A 20,933-nucleotide genomic window follows, 5' to 3' on the forward strand; every position below is an offset into this window, starting at 1 on the left:
GAACCATTAGTTCATCTAATCATTGATGACTTACTTCATGTAAAGAATCCACTTTTTTTATTATTTATTGGTTTATATGGTTTAAATGCCTTTTAGGACCGAAAATAAATAAATAAATACCAAATATTGTCAAAAAATATTGAAACTTGGCGGGGAGTCATAATTTGGACCTAATTGCTTGAGATAAAAAGACCATGAGGTTTTGCAAAAGTGTAATAATAGGTGCTTCACAAATGGACACGTCTCTCCCTAAGTTTCATGACATTCAACTACAACGTCACTCTTTGAGCTAACCATTAGTTCATCTAATCATTGATGACTTACTTCATGTAAAGAATCCACTTTTTTATTATTTATTGGTTTATATGGTTTAAATGCCTTTTAGGGCCGAAAATAAATAAATAAATACCAAATATTGTCAAAAAATAGTGAAACTTGGCGGGGAGTCATAATTTGGACCTAGTTGCTTGAGATAAAAAGACCATGAGGTTTTGCAAAAGTGTAATAATAGGTGCTTCACAAATGGACACGTCTCTCCCTAAGTTTCATGACATTCAACTACAACGTCACTCTTTGAGCTATATTCCTTACTTTTTTCTTTGTTTTTGCTTCAAAAGTGAACCATTAGTTCATCTAATCATTGATGACTTACTTCATGTAAAGAATCCACTTTTTTATTATTTATTGGTTTATATGGTTTAAATGCCTTTTAGGGCCGAAAATAAATAAATAAATACCAAATATTGTCAAAAAATAGTGAAACTTGGCGGGGAGTCATAATTTGGACCTAGTTGCTTGAGATAAAAAGACCATGAGGTTTTGCAAAAGTGTAATAATAGGTGCTTCACAAATGAACACGTCTCTCCCAAAGTTTCATGACATTCAACTACAACGTCACTCTTTGAGCTATATTCCTTACTTTTTTCTTTGTTTTTGCTTCAAAAGTGAACCATTAGTTCATCTAATCATTGATGACTTACTTCATGTAAAGAATCCACTTTTTTTATTATTTATTGGTTTATATGGTTTAAATGCCTTTTAGGGCCGAAAATAAATAAATAAATACCAAATATTGTCAAAAAATAGTGAAACTTGGCGGGGAGTCATAATTTGGACCTAGTTGCTTGAGATAAAAAGACCATGAGGTTTTGCAAAAGTGTAATAATAGGTGCTTCACAAATGGACACGTCTCTCCCTAAGTTTCATGACATTCAACTACAACGTCACTCTTTGAGCTATATTCCTTACTTTTTTCTTTGTTTTTGCTTCAAAAGTGAACCATTAGTTCATATAATCATTGATGACTTACTTCATGTAAAGAATCCACTTTTTTATTATTTATTGGTTTATATGGTTTAAATGCCTTTTAGGGCCGAAAATAAATAAATAAATACCAAATATTGTCAAAAAATAGTGAAACTTGGCGGGGAGTCATAATTTGGACCTAGTTGCTTGAGATAAAAAGACCATGAGGTTTTGCAAAAGTGTAATAATAGGTGCTTCACAAATGGACACGTCTCTCCCTAAGTTTCATGACATTCAACTACAAGGTCACTCTTTGAGCTATATTCCTTACTTTTTTCTTTGTTTTTGCTTCAAAAGTGAACCATTAGTTCATCTAATCATTGATGACTTACTTCATGTAAAGAATCCACTTTTTTTATTATTTATTGGTTTATATGGTTTAAATGCCTTTTAGGGCCGAAAATAAATAAATAAATACCAAATATTGTCAAAAAATAGTGAAACTTGGCGGGGAGTTATAATTTGGACCTAGTTGCTTGAGATAAAAAATGAGACACATAGACAAAAGTGTGCAACAAAATGGCCATGTCTCATATATGCAACAAAATGCAAAAAAAGAGAAGGGAATCGAGAACCCAGCACCTCATGTAGACTACACGTCTGGACAGACCACTACGACACACGCCTGTTTGTGTTGAAGAGACAGAAAAATGCTATGTGACCAGAAAGCAGTGCGATTCAGTTCAGAAACACACGCCAGACCACTACGCCAGAAAGCAGCCTGTTTCAGTTCAGAAACAGCAGTTCAGAAACAGATACCAGTTCAGAAATTCATAAACAGACACCAGCAGCAGCAATATATTTCAGTATTCACTAGGAGAGTGCCCGTGCGTTGCAACGGGAACGTATAAAAGCACGATAAACTATGTGGCAAATCGAGAAGTTTTACATATACCAGTGTTCTCGATTTGTATATCAGCTATGCTTCCTGTGGAGCAAGGAAGCGAACGCAAGCCAGCCTTTTGTATTAGTGCATTCTGTTCAGTTCTTACTTGATCATCCCGTGTTCTCGCGTGTGCCATGGCCGAGTGGCAAGCTCAACACTGGTATTGTTGTCTTGTCTCAAATGAAGTCCGGTTCCACAAGTTAACCGAAAATCTTCATGGGTGATAGCTGTGTCAGATTCTTCCACGCATAGGGCAAGTAATGCAAGTGATAGCTGTGTCAGTTTACCCCCATTTTCTTGGGCATCACTTGTCTCAAATGAAGTCCATTGGAGGTTCGCAATTTATGTTCCGTGACATCGCACGAGCACCTACCTAGTTACAACTGAGGTGCTGTTTGGTTCGCGTATTTTCATCCGTCAACGGTTCACAGCGGGACCCAATCACCTTGCTTCTCGTTTGGTTCGGTTCGAACGGCATCAATTCACGCGCTATCAGATACAGACCTTCAGAATGATGATACCGCTCTCATCCTGGCGTCTTCCCATCGCATATGCACCCGCTTACTGTCCCATCTCTACCAGAAGCAACCACGCGCAATTACCAAACAAAACCTGGTACCCGTTGAACCAGAACAGCTAGCGGGGTTTTGCATTTACATTAACATTACCGCTCCTCACAAGGAACCAAACAACACCTGAATGCAAGATGCCAGCCACATAACCCGCCTACTAACGCGTCCATCCCCACGTCTGGGTTGTGCGGCCGGCCCACTACTGAAACTAAACATGCTCACTACTTCCTACATGCACAACACGAGTGATCAGCCACGACCAAGCTGATTATCGGTGCTGCCTGAATGACGGAAAGACCAAAACAAAAACAGATGATGACCCACAAGTGCAGGGTTTACAGCAACAGGGGTTTCCCCAGTGAGATCAGTAATTTTCTCTTGAAGCCAATGAAATTTGAGTCCCAGGCTCCAACTTTGCTTGAAAACATAACCCGTACGTTGCCACGGAAGTTAAAAGTTAGTATAAAATATAGATACAGAACGATAAACATCACTATGATATATAGAATCTGTGTAGAAAAATATCACCGTAACATTAATATTATATTGATGATATAAATTCTTGCACAATAAAATTCCACTGAAGCTTATATTGGCAGCAAAATAGTGTTACGCAAATTCACACAAAAAACGGGTGCAAATGTGTTGGATATTATTTCAAATAAACTAATCAATAGTGTATAAATAGATGCCTAGCTAGTTCCAATCATTTAATATATAGGGATTTTTCCTTTGTACTCTCTATATATATGGACACTCGTTTTGAACTTGGCTTGTCTCAGGCATCCTCTTAGCATATTCCTCATCAACTTCTTCTACAACACAAATAAAAGAGCATGAGAACAAAATCCTCACCTAAAATCTCGCTTGAAACAGTAGGCGCAAGCAGATGCAGATCGAATTGTAGACATAGAAGAGAAAATATGCTAGTGTTTTGCACCAAAAACTGATACATTTTGAAACTGGATTCTGTATTATCATCGTTATACATGCCGATTATAAATCCATGTCGTGTATATTTAGCTTTGGTAATTATAGATATGATATAATAAAAATTTCCCAGTCTAGACAATAAGGGCCGGTTTGGTAACAATGAAATTAAGGCTTGTTCATTTTGCTCAACCATATGGACTGGGTGGTTTTAAATTCCAAGTAAATCAAAATCTTTCATTTTTTTTCAATTCCATCTAATTCATATGATATAGGAATAAACGAACAAGCCTTTAAATGAGTCGTGCCTTAGGTTAGCCCGCTAGACACAACCCATTTGATCATTTATAGTTTAATACCTCTTTTCTCACCATCCTTGATCTCGTGAGCGTGAAAAAAAGCAAGAGAAGAAACTCCATCTTGTCTGACCCCACATCATATATCTCGTCATTCACACTCAACTAATTTATGAGTTTAGATCGTGCTTAAATAAATATCTCATTTAAGTAATATCTGCCTATTTGATATATAGAAAACGTACCTATACACATAGTTAGATTTAAAGGACAAAGTGTATCTGCACAGGACACAAGACATGGGCGTAGTGTTGATGTCAATACTGCCAACGGTTATCATCACCATTTACAAAAATAGCGAGTACATGACATATAAGAAACAACACAACAACGGTAAGCCTAAGCCTGGGAGTTGTTAGGGGTGACTCCATCCTACAGGACCAGCTGATCCCAATCGAAAAATGAAGCTAAGCAAGCAAAGTCTTTTGGCACATGGTGGTTCCCTTGAAGCTCAGGATGGCGTGCTCTACGGCCATCTCCATCACGTCCGAGCGGGTCATGGCGTGGAAGCCCAGGGAGGCGGTCCACATGGGCAGCAGCTCCGGCACGGCGGGCAGCACCAGCCTGCGGACGCCCACCTGACGGAGCATCTTCTCCAGCTCCGTCACGAGGAGGCGGCACATCCCCTGCCGCCGGTGCGCGAAGCGAGTGCCCACCAGAGGCAGCTCCGCCACCTGGTTCCCAAACACCCGCAGCGTGCCCACGGTGATGAGCTCGCCGGCTTTCTCCAGGCCCACCACGTAGTACCCGCGGAAGTTGAGGCGGCACAGACCCGACTCTTGGTTGAAGACGATGTCGGCGGCGAGGTCAGTCTGCGTGCGGGGCTCCACCATGTCGTCGAAGCACTCGTGGAGCACGTCCAAAGCCGCGCACAGCTGCCCGTGATCTGCGGCGTCCTCCTCCTCATGCTGCCATCTCGTGATTCGTGTGACCGTGGACATGTACCGCCGCCGCCGCAGGGTGCTGAGTGATACGCCCTCTACTGTAGTTGGGATGGATCTTGCCCTGGACGACGCAGCAAGGCCCTGCAGATGCTGAAACACCTCGCCACATTCAGGACTGCAAAGCCACGGCCGCCATTCTTCTTCTGGTCCCTCTGATTCTGATAGTCGGCGGCACCACTCCGCTGCGCTTTCTTCCTCGGAACCTCCTCGTCTCACGCATCCCACATGATCTGTTTATTTATTTATATACGTTAATTAGGAGGTACACTGAAAAAAGGGAAGAGAAGAATACGACTTACATTCTCGCTCGCATTACTCGCAGTAGATGATTGTCTTGTCCGTGAACCCCTCAGCGGTATCATCATCCAAGTCGCTGCCGCCGCACACGCCGCATCTGCACAACGGGCAGCACCAGTCGCCCTCCGGAGTGGCCTGCAGCCCAACGCAGGCGTGGTGGAACGCCGAAGGGCACTTGTCGCAGAGCAGCAGCTCTCCGCCGTCGATGCAGACGGAGCACACTGAGTCGCCCTCCTCCTCGCTGCATTTCTCCTTCACCCTCATCACGCTGCCATTCCTGTTCCTGTTAGCCGCACCAGCGCTGACGTCGTCGCGCCTCATGAGCTTCACCAAGCACAGCGACAGGGACCTGCCATCCTCGATGAAATACAGAACAAAAAACTAAAGTGTGCTGTTGTGCAATCATATAAATCAAAATTCAATTAAAAGTCTGACAAAACATGTAGTGCTCTATCAAAAGATTTCGAGGTCTTTTACTTGGAGAAATTTGATCGTCGGCTTCACAAATAGAGTCGAGCCATGCAAATGAGGGATCAAAAGGACACAATGCGCTGATAGCAACAGATAAAGCCTTTAGCCTCTGTTGCAACATGTGAGGAAGATGGTGGCTGTCATCTGCATTAACATATAGAGATTTGGCCTAGCCGATAGATCTGAGCTCTATTCAGTCAAACAAAGTACATGTACATGTATGCCACTGCTTTCCTCCATTTATTCCTATTTGCTTCGAATGAATAAAGAACCTTATAGATCTGCTTGTTCAGCTAGCAGCAGCTCTCTCTTCTCCGAGTCTACCATCATGTCCTTTACCATGCCCCATGATGATCTAGCACTGCTGCTTCGGCCCAATCCATTTACTGGTTTGGCAGCAACCCTCCGGCGCCACACATACACTGACGCCTCAACACGGTTTGCGACTTCCAGGGCCTGGTACTCCGTGGACAGATCCAGGCAATCAAGAAGGCACTCAGGGGAGAACTGATCAGAGGTTATGTAGCGGTATATGATATCACCTAAGGTTGACCGTCCATTCTGAAATCAAGTTCAATGCAACATGTTGAGAACTGACACTAAGAAATTCTGTGGACACTGCACATTCATGAGTTCTGATTGCGGAAGAATGCATGGTATACCTTTGGTAGGGAGTCAAGATAAGGTTCAGCGACCTCCATCTCTGCTAAAGTATTGCTGTTGATGGCCATGGCAGCCTTCAGGATTTGGTTTGCACAATCACGCTTGTGTTGGAGCTGCTTCCTTGTTTTGTTGTGAAGGCACCGGGAGCCACCACTTCTCATCACGGCGGTGGAAAGCCACCCTGAAGGAGGCAGAGCCATCGCAGTCTGGTGCAGCGATACCTTGCTCAACATACCAGAATTCTGGGTCTCTGAAGCTTTCCAGGATTTCCTGTCAGAACATGACGCTGTGAGAGAACCGAAGTTTTCGATCAACTGCACTGAAATTCTAAGTTTGGATGGATTGTCACTTCTGCTGAAACCTGCTAGTCAACCTGATGATTCTAGAATGAACTCTTCTTCTCTTCAATCTGATGCATCTCAATCTGTTCCTGTACCAACAACAACAAATAAGAAGCCTGGCAGACCAAAGTGGCTGAAAAGGTAACATTATTTGCTCGTCTTAATTGCAATATTTGTTTGGAGGCCTTTTCTAAGTTTTTTTGTGTGAATATTCTAATTCCATCCAAAGGAGAAAAAAATTCTAGAGTATTCTTCTTTCCACTGTGGTCCAATAATTAAAAGGAGAAAACCTGTCAAGTTTCTGGTGATAATTGTTATGAATAGCACTCATATCCAATATGAGGGCACTTGCTGCTCTCATGCATATTTGAAAAAAATATTTCCTTATCATCTTTTGGTAAGTTAGCATATGCACTTGCTATCCACCGTTTCAGAACATTTGTAGAGTTTGCAAGGAGCTTTAAATTACAGTTTCATTTTAGTGCATGCATCTAATACTATTCTTATTGTTGAATCAACCCCACCACCATAGGGTATGTCTCGTGATAATTCTGTTTGCTTGAACTCACATGTGTGCTCTACTGCTCTAGCTACTTTGTTTCAGAACATATTGTGACTTGCTGGATCATGACAAAATAACTGGTACCCTCTTCTTACAGGTGATACCACTCCAGGTGTCAAGTGTGTGCCATCAACACAGAATCACTCTGTTAGGCTTCTAAACACTATTAATGGCCGAACAAGCTCAAATCTGAACAGGCTACACTGTTGTAGTACAATAATTGGATCCTCTGCTTACAGAAGCTGCAGGGGCATTAGAAATAGAATCCCACCTTTATCTAACAAATCAGCCTTGTTCCCAGCAAGAGCCACTATTGTATTCGAGTTTCCTGCCTTAAAAAGGAAAGGAAAATTAAAACAAAAACTTGTAGATCAGCAGCGCACTCAATGACATAATACATCCACAGATAACCCCTTCCAAAAAAAATTCACATCGTACTCGCTGAATCAACTTCTTACACAGCTCTTCGATAGGACTGAGGTAAAAAGTGCATGTATTCAGGGGTCTAAGATCCAAAATATCAATATCTTTACTTTTGAAGCAAACTTCCACCATACAAGTGCATGTTCCAAAATATCAATATTTTAACAGTCCCTTCCTCTCCGCTGCAGGAACCGCTGATGCCGTTCCTCGCAGCACGATGTAATACAGTTGCTTGACTTCCATGCTATAGTATCCTCGCTCAGGTACTGTTCGACAATTTGTGCAGAACACAGGCATCACCACACCAAGCATCTGCTCCTCCGGAACTTGTCGATGTCGTCCGAGCTCATCCGCGGTTTATCAGGAACATCCACTGTTTTGGATTTCCCGAATCGGCTGTCCAGGCTCTTTCGCGAGATCTGCGGGCACTTCTTGGCCTCTTGAGGTTTCTCCGGGTACGCTTCCTCTGTTTCTTTACTGGTAGTGTCATCCTTTGACGTTGTTTCTTTTGGGTCAGGTTTTGATGATGTTTTTTTGCTAACGCTTGACACAAACTTCTTCAAGTGCTTAATGTAATCTGGATATAGCTGCCTCGAGATTGCAGTGGCCACCACTACTTAACCACAGTGGAGAATATTTTACTTTGCAATGCTCCCATAGCTGTTTTCCGTGGGAGCAGTCAACCACGTCATCTGATGTACCCTGGTGTAAGAAAGTATCAGGTTATGTTAGTCAGAGCAGCAATAATCTACTAAAGCAACTATGATACGGAATTATAACAAACATTGGTTTCTTAAGATGGCACTTATCACGGAGAAGGAATCACCCATTTTCATGCTCAATCTATTTGTATTGTATCAGAAGTTAATTCCAAGGACCAGGGGGGATAGGATATTAGAACTCACATGAATGACAAGCACCGGACAATTTACCAAGCCAATTTTATCGATGTTCTACAGCAAGGAGAGAAAAGATATCAGTTATTTAGCAACAACCAATGACTCCAGAAAACAAAAGAACCAAATATACCTTGTAAATGTCAAACCAAAACATCCGCTTTACAGGATATATTACTCTTAGTCCAGATAAAATAGGACTATGCAAAACCACAGCTCGCAAGTCTGGCAACCGGGAAGCAAGATCAATGGTTGGACCACTTCCAACAGATTGACCATATAATATTATGAGGACAACCACCTGTGTGACTGCAACTGGTTTTATATCTACCAGCACGCAACAAGAAAAGAATCAAGGATCAAATAATAATGATGATGATAGGATAATAGATTGTCAAGATCTTATGAGAGGTTGTAGTGTGCAAGAGATGACATGGAAAGGACATCACCTCTAAGTACTTTGTATATTTTTCTATATTAGATTCACAGCAGTCCAATATAAACTGAAGGGCCTGTTCTTCCAGGCCAGGATAATTCAATCCAGGTTTGGATGAAGTTTTATTAGATGCAGCAGCAGCCATCTGCAAGGATAATTTGGCAGATGTTATTACTAAGTGACACAAGCTCAATTCATACTGAATTTCCTTCTAACTATAGCACTGTTGACAATTTGAAACCATATCAGTTTCAAACTAACATCCACAAACCTCCTCAAAGCATTGACTCATGTCAGGTGGACTGACCACAAGGAAGGCATAAGGCATCGCTCAACTGGCCATCCTGTTGAGAAAAGATCTGATAATATCAGAAATATACATTGTAAAATATACATTGTAAAACTGATATGGAATTCAACTACGCAAATCTGATAATATCAGAAATATACATTGTAAAATCATCACATGGAATTCAAATAAACAGAGAATGATGTACATGATGCTGAGCTGATAGTAGGTTCCACTATGGATCAGAAGGGCATAATAATTACTTTACTTAGTCGATTTGCCGGTTAGCTTCCATTTGTCTCAAAGTTATATGTAAGAGGAGATGTTGGATATTAGTCTCCAACTCTCCATTAGCATTGACATGAATTGGTCACCCCCAATCAACAGGGCATTTTATATATTGCGCCACTTTTTACTCACAACTTCACTCCGAAACAAACTGTAAGATCTTTGATCAGCGATGATGTCTACAGGCTAGAACAACACCAGAGTTCTTTAACCTCAAATCTAGCTAGCGGTCCATGTATGGCATCCTTGGAATAGCAGGCGCCACGAGCCAAAGCCTAGAACGAAATGAGCTGTCACGAGCCCTTCTTGCATCTAGACAAAAGGCCCAGGTCACACTCCAGCTTCCTTGCAGAGACAATGGAGGGTCCATCAACAAAGTCATGAGAGGCCATTGGTGTCATGGTGTGCATGCAGTGTAGGCAACTTCTGTTGGCGTGGTTCTTGTGCACAACCAAACCAGACACCTCGCACCAGTCACCATTGCACAAAGACAAAGAGCCATCGCTCTGCTGCCTTGTAAACAACCTTTCTTTAGCGACCAGCCAGGACAGATCTAGATCTGCCTGCTTCAGCGGTCAGTACCATGCTACTAAAAATAGCCAGGCGAGATGAAGTACGAGGCAGCTCTACTTGGTTGTTTGTGACTGGCCGGATTAGCCGGCAACCACTGGCTACAAAACGCCATAAATAATTGTAGCTAACTGTTTTGACTATAACTCAGCATATTGTTATTAGATGATGATGATGATACTGGAATGGCAGATGCCAAGTTAGTGTTATATATGAGTGATGAATTCAAGAATGTAATAATTTATTAGGATTGTTTGGATAGTGAGCAAAAGATCACACCAGACCAGACATATATATAGCTTTGGTTGCACTCACGGCTAATTTTTTTACGGGAACGGATCGGTAAGGCACCTCATCACAAATCCTCCGATTATTTCTCCTCAGGGCTGATTTTTGGCCTGAAGCAGTTTAAGATTTTTGGCCTAAATGTGTGTTGCAGTCAGGATTTGTTAGCGGGAGATATTTACACTGATACACAAAGCAAGAGATATTTACACTATCACTATGACAACAACACTGCCAGGAAACAAATATAGAAGGGTTGAAATAGACAGTGGTAACAGACTAACTGTTGGAACAATAGCCAAGGCAAGAGCATTGCTTTCCTCTATAGCTGATACAGCAGGATTTGGATCATTTAAGCCCTATGAGCAAACAAAACTTCAGAGTTCAGATTGTAGAAACAAGCACATAAGGTTTAGACCATAATCCTGTTAAATGATTGAGCAAAGGCAGAGGCTAACCAAGAAGTATTTATATGATGGACTTATGGTCTTTTGGACTTATGGTCGTCACTCATCGGGACGTAAGACGCTCGTGTTAAAGGCAGAGGCTAACATTCAACAGGGAATGGCAGAACACAGGACAAGTTGATCTGGTGCTAGGAGATGGTGGGGTTACCAGTTAAATGATTGAGCAAAGGCGAAACTGAGCCCCCCTCAACACACACACACTTCTGTTGAGTATGTTGTCGTTGCTCTGTGTTTTCTTTCTAAACCTACATATTTTATGACTCCATTACTTTTGTTGCATTTGTGTAACACACCAATCATTTACATTTGGATTCTGTTCATTAGTAGGTTGAGATGTTCCCTGTGTAAAATTATGAAATTGGGTATCAATATTAAATAGAAGATATTGTAGATGATCCAACTGGAGTTGCTCTAACAGCTATATATCAAATATTATACCTTGTTGTACTCAACTCCCGGTTTACTCTATTGGGTCATAATCATATGGATATCTAGATGGCATCTAGGTTCAGTTTGTTGATATTGGCATTTTTTTTCCTGTTGATAGGAAGCAAGACAATTATTGTTGGGACTGAATTGTGCACAACCTATTGAGGCTATCTCACTGCATGCAAGTAACTTAAACATATAAAATAAAGAATGTTCTCATATGAATATAGCATAATAATAGTCATGTAGCTTGGTTACTGTTTGAGTCTTTCATCAACACAATTCATTTATCGTTTATCTTCAAGAAAGTAGTACACATAAATTATTCCTTAGTGATGATCCATTTTTATCTTTTTTACATCGTCTCTTTGTTTTTTGCTGCTAGACTCTCAATACCCGAGTAGCTTCTTTTTACAATGAAATTTGTAGTTTTTGTAACAGTGGACAGTTGCAAGTTTGAACCCACGTAAGTTTGGTTTATTTCCACTTAGTCTCCTTGTCTTTGGTTCTACTGTTTTGGTGGCCTTGAGAGGAGTAACAATCAAGTTTTGGTGAAGAATCTGAAGAATGAAATATTGGGTATGGTAATAAGAGAGTTGAGATCTTGGAAAATGGTGGGCAGCTACCTCTTGCTTATGGTCTTGCTGTGCTTGTCAATTATTTTGAGGACTTCAAAAAATCTAGAAAGTACATTTATGTGTTGACTATGTTTTTTGTAAGAAGGTAAGAAGCATATATGTGGTGTATGGAGGCTAAAATTTATCATCCTTGTTTTTATTGGCATATCATTTGCAACATTTTGCTGTACGTACCTCCGTTGCTCTGGAGGTTGGTGTGGATGGCAGCGGCGGTTGCGGAAGCACAGTGCCTGGTCATCGAGTCGTCGTGCTTTCTAGTCCAGGCCCTGTTGAGGACAGCTGAAGAACAAGGCAACATCAACGCCAACCATGTTATTCATGAATCACGACTCACCAATCCACCATCCTGTCCACTGTCGAAAACGTACAATACATAGTACAGACTGATAACTGCAACTGGGAGGAAGAGACAGCACTGGAATGATGGTTGCCGCCCAGACGTACATGTAGTGGATGGGGAAGCGAATTGCTTCGTGTTGACAACGACACATAAGGCGGCGACCACCTCCTCGTCCTGAAAGTGCTCGCCGAGGCTCTCGTACTCCAAGGTCTCGTCCCAGTACGCCTTCTCCAGGAACAGCTCAGAGTGGCGTGCGTCCAGGATCTACTTGTTCCCTGAACCACCAATTCCACCCGCACCAAAAATCAGTACCAACAAGTCAGCAAACAGGCATATATACCGGCAGTGGCAGGGCAGGACGCATTCCCCGTTCCAGCACCATCCACCTGCTCACCTCGGCAGCTGTTCCGTTTGCACAAGGGGCATCGCATCACATGCATGTCTGCAAGCATTCAACACAGACCAGCTGAAGACGCGTCGGCGGCACCCTCCTTGGCGGCCCACCGGAGGAGCGCGAGCGCCCACTCCCAGTGCCCCGAGAGCTCTAGCGCCTTGATCAGGGATGTGATGTCCGCGCGGAGAAGCTCGTCGCGGCGGGAGGCCAGGAAGGCCGCGAGCGTGGGGAACGGGTGCGAGGATATGGCGAGCACCAGCGCCTAGAAGGAGTGCGGCGGCGGGTGCGACCGCCGCAGCGCGGGGACCGGCGCGGTGAGGTGGAGCGGGAGCGAGGAGGGGGACGGCGACGGTGGCGCGGCCGGGAGGAGCGGGCCCCGTTTCCTCGGCCCCGATCTCACGATGCTTCGAGTATGCCGCAGAGGGAGCGGGCCCTGAAGAGGAGCAGGCACTGCAGCCGAGCAGAGGGCGCGCAGTGGCTTACTGGAGGGCGCAGGGGTGAGCTCCGACACGTCGAGAGGAGACACGGGGTGGGGCGAGGGGTTTCGGCCATGGGCGATTAGTGAGGGCGTACACAGTGAGCGTGTGGAAGTGGCAGAGCTGGTTGAGGTCGTGGGGAGGAGGTCACGGGAGTGGAGCTCGTGCGTGCGGCGCCGTCGCGGAGGCGGAGGTTGCCAAAGAGGATGACAGGCGTAGTGCGTCGTTCTCATAGGGAAGCTGGGCTGCATGAGGTAAAAAAATCGTTGTGCGAGGGACGTTGGGCCGCACTCATCGCTGGGCCACACGAACCGCTGGGCCTCACAAATCGCTAGCACTGTTATGGGGTTTTTTGATTAGTACCATACCGGCTATTGAAAGAGTTGGAACATGTCTTATAAGCGTTTTTGTGGATATCCTGTTGCTTAGTCCGACTTCTCCTGCTTTGGTGCGACACTGAGATAGCTTTTTGCGCGGCAAAGGAGCGGCGGGGTGGAGGCAGAACAGCCGTTGGCAGAACACATCGAAGGCAGAACATGTCAGAGGCAGACTACTATTGCAGTCTTAATAAGTAGTAAAGATAGCTGAGTGCCCGTGCGTTGCAACGGTAATATATAATACCAGTATACTACGATAACTTATATACAAAATGTGTGTTATATTGTTATGAGAAAATGTTTCATAATCAATTTGTGATTCTAGCCATACAAAAATTTTGTTATTTTAATCTAGTTGTTTCACCACTACATTGCAACCATCAGTATCATGCAGACTTCGATATATGCCACGCCACGATTTGTATGGTCTCATCATTGGAGAGCACGTTCCACATATGCTGGAAGAAATTTTCTCGTACATCGTTAGTCATCAGACACGCACCACCATACGCTCTTACTTAAACAAAAAGGTAAGTGTGTGTGTTTGCGAAGAGAATTAAAGACAGGCCGACGCAAAAGCTACCCTGACGGTGGCAAGGATGACAAACTGGTCACTGTTGTTGATCCTCCTCTGCGTCACCTCCGACGCCAAGATGACGCCACAATCCTCGATATAGTAGTCATCGAACGCGCGCGACATAACGAGTACCGATGACTCTTGGTTGGGCTGCCAAATGAAGTGCACCCCGGGTTCATCAGCGAGGTAGTACCCCTGGCCGTTGCACCACCAGATGCGCTACTTCACTACATACATCATGTTCGAGGACACTCATACAACGTCAGCAACGTCTATCATCCCAGCACACAAGAATTCATGTCCGGTCAGTAGCGACTTACATGGTAGGTTGGGCTTCAGGTGGACGATGAGCTGGACGGCGTGATGACGTCGTCGTCGGATGCGGTGTCCAGAACAACCCGAGAGTCATCGACGTTGGCGACAATCATGAGGCCCCCCTGCTTAACGATGGACAGCGCGGTGCAGCTGCTCTGGACCACGTCCAAGTGGTGGCTTCGCGGGAGCTTGTCATACACAGCGGCGTATACGACCACGTAGGACTGCTTCTAGAGGTCGAACTGACAGTCGTCAAGCTTCTTCTCGTCATCGATGAGCGACGCCAACGCGAGTGCCTTCTGCTTATGGTGTTTGCTCGGGGTTTCAAGTAAAAAACATGGATTCATGCTTGGCGTTGGTTTATGAAAATGACTCACAAGTCTGATCTTTGGAAAAAATATTACGAAGAAAAATGTCACGCATGCAAAAAAGGGAATTTAAGCATAATACATTATTCAAACAAAAGAAATTGCATGCAAAGCTCTTCTTTAAATAATATTACCTCCATCCAAAAATATAATTCAAGAATCTTGGTGATACTTATCTACTACTACGCATTATACAAGGGTAGCAAGTGAGCTTGGTGAGAGATGTAGTAGATATGTTTCCTGTCATAGATGTAGACATGAACACACATGTGGTGTAGCGGTAGCTACTCTTGGCTTTTGCTTGAGAGGTCATGGGTTCAAATCCCCTTAAGGACATGTGTGTTTTTTTAATTTTAGCTAGACGTGGCTGTACGAGGGGATGGGAATGGGAATGAGCTTTACAGGATGAGAATGGGAATGAGCTTTACGGGAGGGGGAATGAGAAAGACAGAACAAAGAATGTGAATGACATGGGAATGGAAAGAATGTGAATGACATGGGAATGGGAATGGTGGCAGAACGGGAATGGCAGAACAGGAATGGTGGCAGAACACGGGAATGGCAGACTACTCTTACAGCCTTAATAGTAGTAGAGATTACAGCAGCAGCAACATATTTCATTATTCATTATAGCAGCAGCAAGTATTCATTATTCATAACTAGGTAACAGTGCGACATTGCAAATTGAAGAAGTGACAGCTGAATATTGTACAACACCATTACAGCAACAAGATACAACCCATGCTACATAAGAAGTTGTTTCATGCTCTTAGTCTTCCTTGCTATGTTAAGTCGCTTGCTCCTTGTGTTATTTGCTGGACTATCTTCAATTTTACTCTTTTTCCTCCTCTTCCTTCTCTTCTCCTTAGGTGGACTGATTTCCTCCTCTTCCTTCTCTTCTCCTTGTGGCACTTCTTCAATTTGCATGCTAGCAGGACTATTTTCCCTGTTCAACAAACCAAAGGTTAACGATGAGAACAATTTCACGACTAGTACATAAGCGACATTATACCACCATTACCTAGTTACAATGACATTGAATGGTGGCGCTTGTGGCACTTCTTCAATTTGCATGCTAGGAGGACTATTTTCCCTGTTCAACAAACCAAAGGTTAACGATGAGAACAATTTCAAGATTAGTACATAAGCGACATTATACCACCATTACCTAGTTACAATGACATTGAATGGCGGCGCTTGTGGCACTTCTTCAATTTGCATGGTAGGGGGACTATTTTCCCTGGTTACAATGACATTGGATGGCGGCACTTCTGAATTTTCTGCACCCCAATGTTGATCTTCTCCGAAAGCCGCATCCACGGCATTTTTGCATTTGCTAGCAAAATGACCAAACTCTCCACATCTTTTACATTTCCGCCTCCTAGGGCCAAGTCCAGTGCCCTCTGCACTTGATCTTATTCTAGTCTTCCTTGGCCTCCCTGGTGCTCTACTCTGTACTGGAGCGTGGAGCACAAATCCTGGATCGACTATGTCCCACTGATGTTGTGACTCAATACAAGGCACATTATCAGCGTATGTTGCATTAAACTTGGTGGCAGAGAAGTAATCATCCACATATTGGTCGATTTCAGCAGCTGGACCACGAAGAGAGGTAATGAAGAAGAGGGCATGGATACATGGCAAGCCAGTAATCTCCCATTGCCAACAACTACATGTCCTCTTCTCTAAGTTCACTGGGTACCTCCATTCCCTCTTTTCTCTGTCGTATGCTGTCACCTCTGCCTCAAATGGCGTACGCTTTATCATTTTCATCTTCAAACCCCTTGTTTTCGTAAGCAATTTCTTCATCATAGAAGGGATTATTTTGTGGCCAACAAACTTTGCAGCTAAAATTCTCTGACGTAACTCAAACTTTTCCATAAGCATCTGCCTAATCTTGTCCAACATTTCCACCAAATGAAGCCCTTTGATTTTTCTAACTTTTGCATTGAAAGACTCTGCAAGGTTGTTATTCACATATTCTACCTTACATACTTCATTGAATTTGTTTCGCATCCATAACTTCGAATGACTCTTTTTGAACCAATCCTTCACCTTTGGGTTCGCTGCGTGCAATTGGCTCAAGTGATAATTATGCTTCTTGAGGCTGTAGGTTAGTGGTGCATGCCACAGGTTGTCATCGTACATCTTTCCTTTAAAGATCTTGCCAAAATTAGCTGCAAGGTGACGCATGCATTCCCTATGCTCCACTCCAGGGAACACCTCCTCAACTGCAGTTTCTAGACCCTTACATGCATCTGTGTGTATCACCAATCCATGTGGAATACCTATAACCACTCACAAATTCTGTAGAAACCATTTCCAGCTCTCTTCTGATTCAGCCTCTAACACCCCATATGCAACTGGAAAGAGCCAATTGTGTGCATCAATGGCACAAGCAGCTACTAATTGTCCTCTAAATCTTCCATTCAAAGCAGTTGCATCCACTGCTAAATATGGTCTACAACCATCTAAAAAGCCCTTCCAACAAGCCTTAAATGAAACAAAAACCCTTCGAAAGCATTCCTTCTCCATAATCATCTTCCTCACTTTGTACTGCACAGTGTGCTTGTCAATCTCTACAACACTTCCTAGACATGCTTTCTCCACTTCGGCTTTGAAAGTGTACATCAACTTAAAACTATCCTTCCATGGACCATAAATCTTGTCTAGAGCCATTTCCTTACCATAAAACACTATCATGTAAGGCACCTTCATTCCATACTTCTCATGTATCTTCTTTATCAATGTAGTTGGACCAATACATGGGTTGTCTCTCACCCAATCCAACATTACATCAGCGCACCACTTGCTCTTAGCTATCTTCAAAGTCTCTTTTCTTTCAACACTTGGACATGTGTGAGGAAAAGGGTTCACTTTGACCTGAATGAGTGTGCTATCTCGCATCTTAGAGGCATGCATCCTCCATCTACACCTCTCATATGTGCAGTGCACTCTCAACCTACTTGGGTTACTTTTATCAATTTCAAAGTCATATTCACCCTTAATGCAATAAGTAGCGAGTGCATTTCGACAATCAACCATCGATGGAAATATGATGCCTTCTGCTAGGGAAGGATTGTCCTTGTCATAATCGATCACTGGTCTGTCCTCATCATCTTCATGCCCAGACATCCCCATGTCAATGTTCTCCTCTTCCTCTTCTTGGTCAGTGTCCACAAATTGTGCAGGTCTGTTATCTAGTAATAATGTTGGATGGCTTTTAACCAAATCTGGATACAACCTCTCATCCTCATTATCATAAACAACCTCATCAGGTACATCATAGTCCAGTGTCAACACTGGATGGCTTTGGCTACAAGATGGTTGAGAGCGTATTGACTGATTAGCCCTTCCTCCAATAACCACATCATTTTGGACAACAACAGACCTTTCTCCAAGATGCATAGCAAACATCAGAGATAAATCCAAATCACTCTTAATTTTCATAGATTTATTCTCAAACTTGTCAAAGTAACTGAATTGTACCTCATCATCAACATTCCAAGCATGCCGATCACATATAGCCTTGCTAAACTGTTCCAAAGTCCATGTAACATCCGCACCCACGTGAAATTCATAACAACCAACATATGCTTTTTTACCACTGTCATTCAACCTTCTGCTTGTTTTTCTTCTCACATTCAACACAAAAGATGTATTTAAATCCATCCTAGTTGACAACAAAATTATTCTAGTCGTTAAACTAGCACCAACATCAAGTAACAGGGGGTCTGAAATTGCTACATACCTCTAGATTGGGATGGTGGTCGAGTGAAAATTGCTACTAGTGGAAGGAGATCTAGTCGTGTGCGCCCAGGGAAGATGCAGCAGCCGCGTGCGCCATCGCAGATACAGCTTGCTGCGCGCGCCAAGGGAGATGCAGCGAGCAGGGCGCCGCCGAGGATGGCCACGACCGAGCGTCGTCTTCTCACGGCCGGGCGTTGTCCCTGGCAGTGGGAGTGTTGATTTGGTGTCGATTTGGGATGGAGTTTTGGTGTCGATGTTGGTGTCGAGCTACCGGCCGCACCCACTCCGCGTCGAGCTCGCTTGCGGCTGGCCGTTCCCGGCCGCGCCCACCCCCGCGTCGAGCTCGCCCGAGTAGAAGCCGCCCGCCGGAGCGCCCGCGTAGAAGCCTCCCGCCGGAGCACACCGCGGAGGCCGAGATCCGCCCGCCGGAGCGCCCGCGGAGGCCAAGATCCGCCTGCCGTGCGGCCTGGGCGAATGGGTCCTGCGGCTGCGGGGGCGCCGTCGAACGACGGGATGAAGGTGGAGGAGCCCCCGCTGTCGATGGAGAGCGAGCGCTTGGAGGACAGCGACGACGACGAGTGCACAGGCTGCTGCTGCTGCTCGCCTCGGCGCAGGGGAGCCGCGCGGTGGAGGGGAGCCTGCCTGTGTGGCCGAGGGGAAGGCTCGCCGGAGGGGAAGGCTTGCCGCTCGAAGGAGGCGCGGTGGAGGGGAGCCGCGCGGTGGAGCGTGCGATCTCTGCTCAAATCAATTTGGGGGAGAAGCTGAAGTGAGAGGACCGGTCCCACTTGTAAGGACTTAGGTCCACATGGAAGAGCGTTTGACAGGAGAAAATGCCGCCGTGAGGTGATTTCTGAGCATAGTGTGGAGGTGGGAGGGGAAAACTGAGTAGAGAATTTGGGCGAGGGTAGATTTGAGCAGAGCGTCCAGACTAGTGGGTGAAATGTAAATGTCCCCTTTATTTATGCCATGTGCTTGTCATAGTCTTAATCTTACTCTTTGTGACATGGCTAAGTCTTGTGCCAAAGCTATTTCATTTTTTGAGATTGTATAACAGATATATGTATTATTTTCTAGTTCTACCAAAAGATGGGATGTTTTGAAGGGCCATGTTGAAAGTTTAACTGTGAAGTCATGGTGCAATACTCGTTGGGAGAGTAGGATTAAAAGTGTCAAAGCAATTAGATTTGAAGCTCCAAACATAAGGTCAGCTTTGCTTCAGTTAAGTACAGATAATGATGTCGAATCAAAGGATAGAAGCAACACAGAAAATTTATTAGATGTTCTTGGTACATTTGAGTTCATACTTGGTATGGTTATTTGGTATGGAATTTTATTTACTGTAAACAAAGTGAGCAAGCAGCTGCAGTCGCCATCCATGTGCCTTGATGCTACATTAAAGAACATAGAAGGTGCAATGAAGTTTTTTAATATTATAGAAATGAAGGGTTTGCTTCTAGCTTGATCATTGCAAGAGAGATTGCATCAGAACTAGGTGTGGAGCCATCATTTCCAGTAAAGCACCATGCTAAGAGGAAGAAACAATATGATGAAACTGAATTCGAAGAAGCAAAACTCGAAGCTGAGAAGGCTTTTGAAGTTAATTACTTTTTGGTTATGGTTGATGTTGCAATTAGTTCATTAAAAAGTAGATTTGAAGAACTCCAATCATTCAAAAGTATATTTGGGTTTTTGATGAGCTCAACAACCCTGAAGGCACCGGATGCTACTGAACTAAGAGATTCTTGCATCAAATTTGCAAACACTTTCTCTTTGGGTGGCTCCTCTGATGTTGATTTAAATGATCTAATTTCAGAACTCAGTGTTATGAGGTTTAGTATATCAGATAAACCTATGTCTGCCATGAAGATTTTTGAGTATGTCAGAGAAGTGGATTGTTATCCTAATATTTTAATTGCTTATCAGTTATTATTTACCGTGCCTGTCACTATGGCATCTGCTAAAAGAAGCTTTTCAAAGTTCAAGTTAGTAAAGAATTATTTGAGGTCTCATATGTCTCAAGAAAGATTAAATGGGTTGGCCATACTAAGCTTCGAGAAGATATTATTGGATAAGATTGATATTGACATCATCATCAACGACTTTGCGGCTAGACATGTTCGAAGAAATTTTTAAGATAAAATCATATTATGTACTTCTTATTCTTATTTGATATAAACAATTTTTAGATATATATGGAGTGTTTATTGATAACCTATATATACTATATTTATGTATAATAGTTATTGTTGGAAAGGGCCTCTATTATAAGTCTAGTCCTGGGTCTCTAA

General features: G+C 43.5%; 2 pseudogenes across 1 annotated transcript; both read right to left on the reverse strand.

Moving 5' to 3' along the window:
* Positions 1 to 6,034: 6,034 nt before the first annotated feature.
* LOC103642261 (rop guanine nucleotide exchange factor pseudogene) lies at positions 6,035 to 6,686 on the reverse strand (annotated as a pseudogene). The gene is made up of 2 exons (NR_163417.1): positions 6,424 to 6,686; positions 6,035 to 6,322 (listed from the first exon to the last, which is right to left on the reverse strand). The product of NR_163417.1 is annotated as a rop guanine nucleotide exchange factor pseudogene (transcript).
* Positions 7,911 to 8,935, reverse strand: LOC103642262 (alpha/beta hydrolase domain pseudogene; annotated as a pseudogene).

The sequence above is a fragment of the Zea mays genome, chromosome 10 (assembly GCF_902167145.1).
Source record: "Zea mays cultivar B73 chromosome 10, Zm-B73-REFERENCE-NAM-5.0, whole genome shotgun sequence".
Classification (NCBI taxonomy): domain Eukaryota; kingdom Viridiplantae; phylum Streptophyta; class Magnoliopsida; order Poales; family Poaceae; genus Zea; species Zea mays.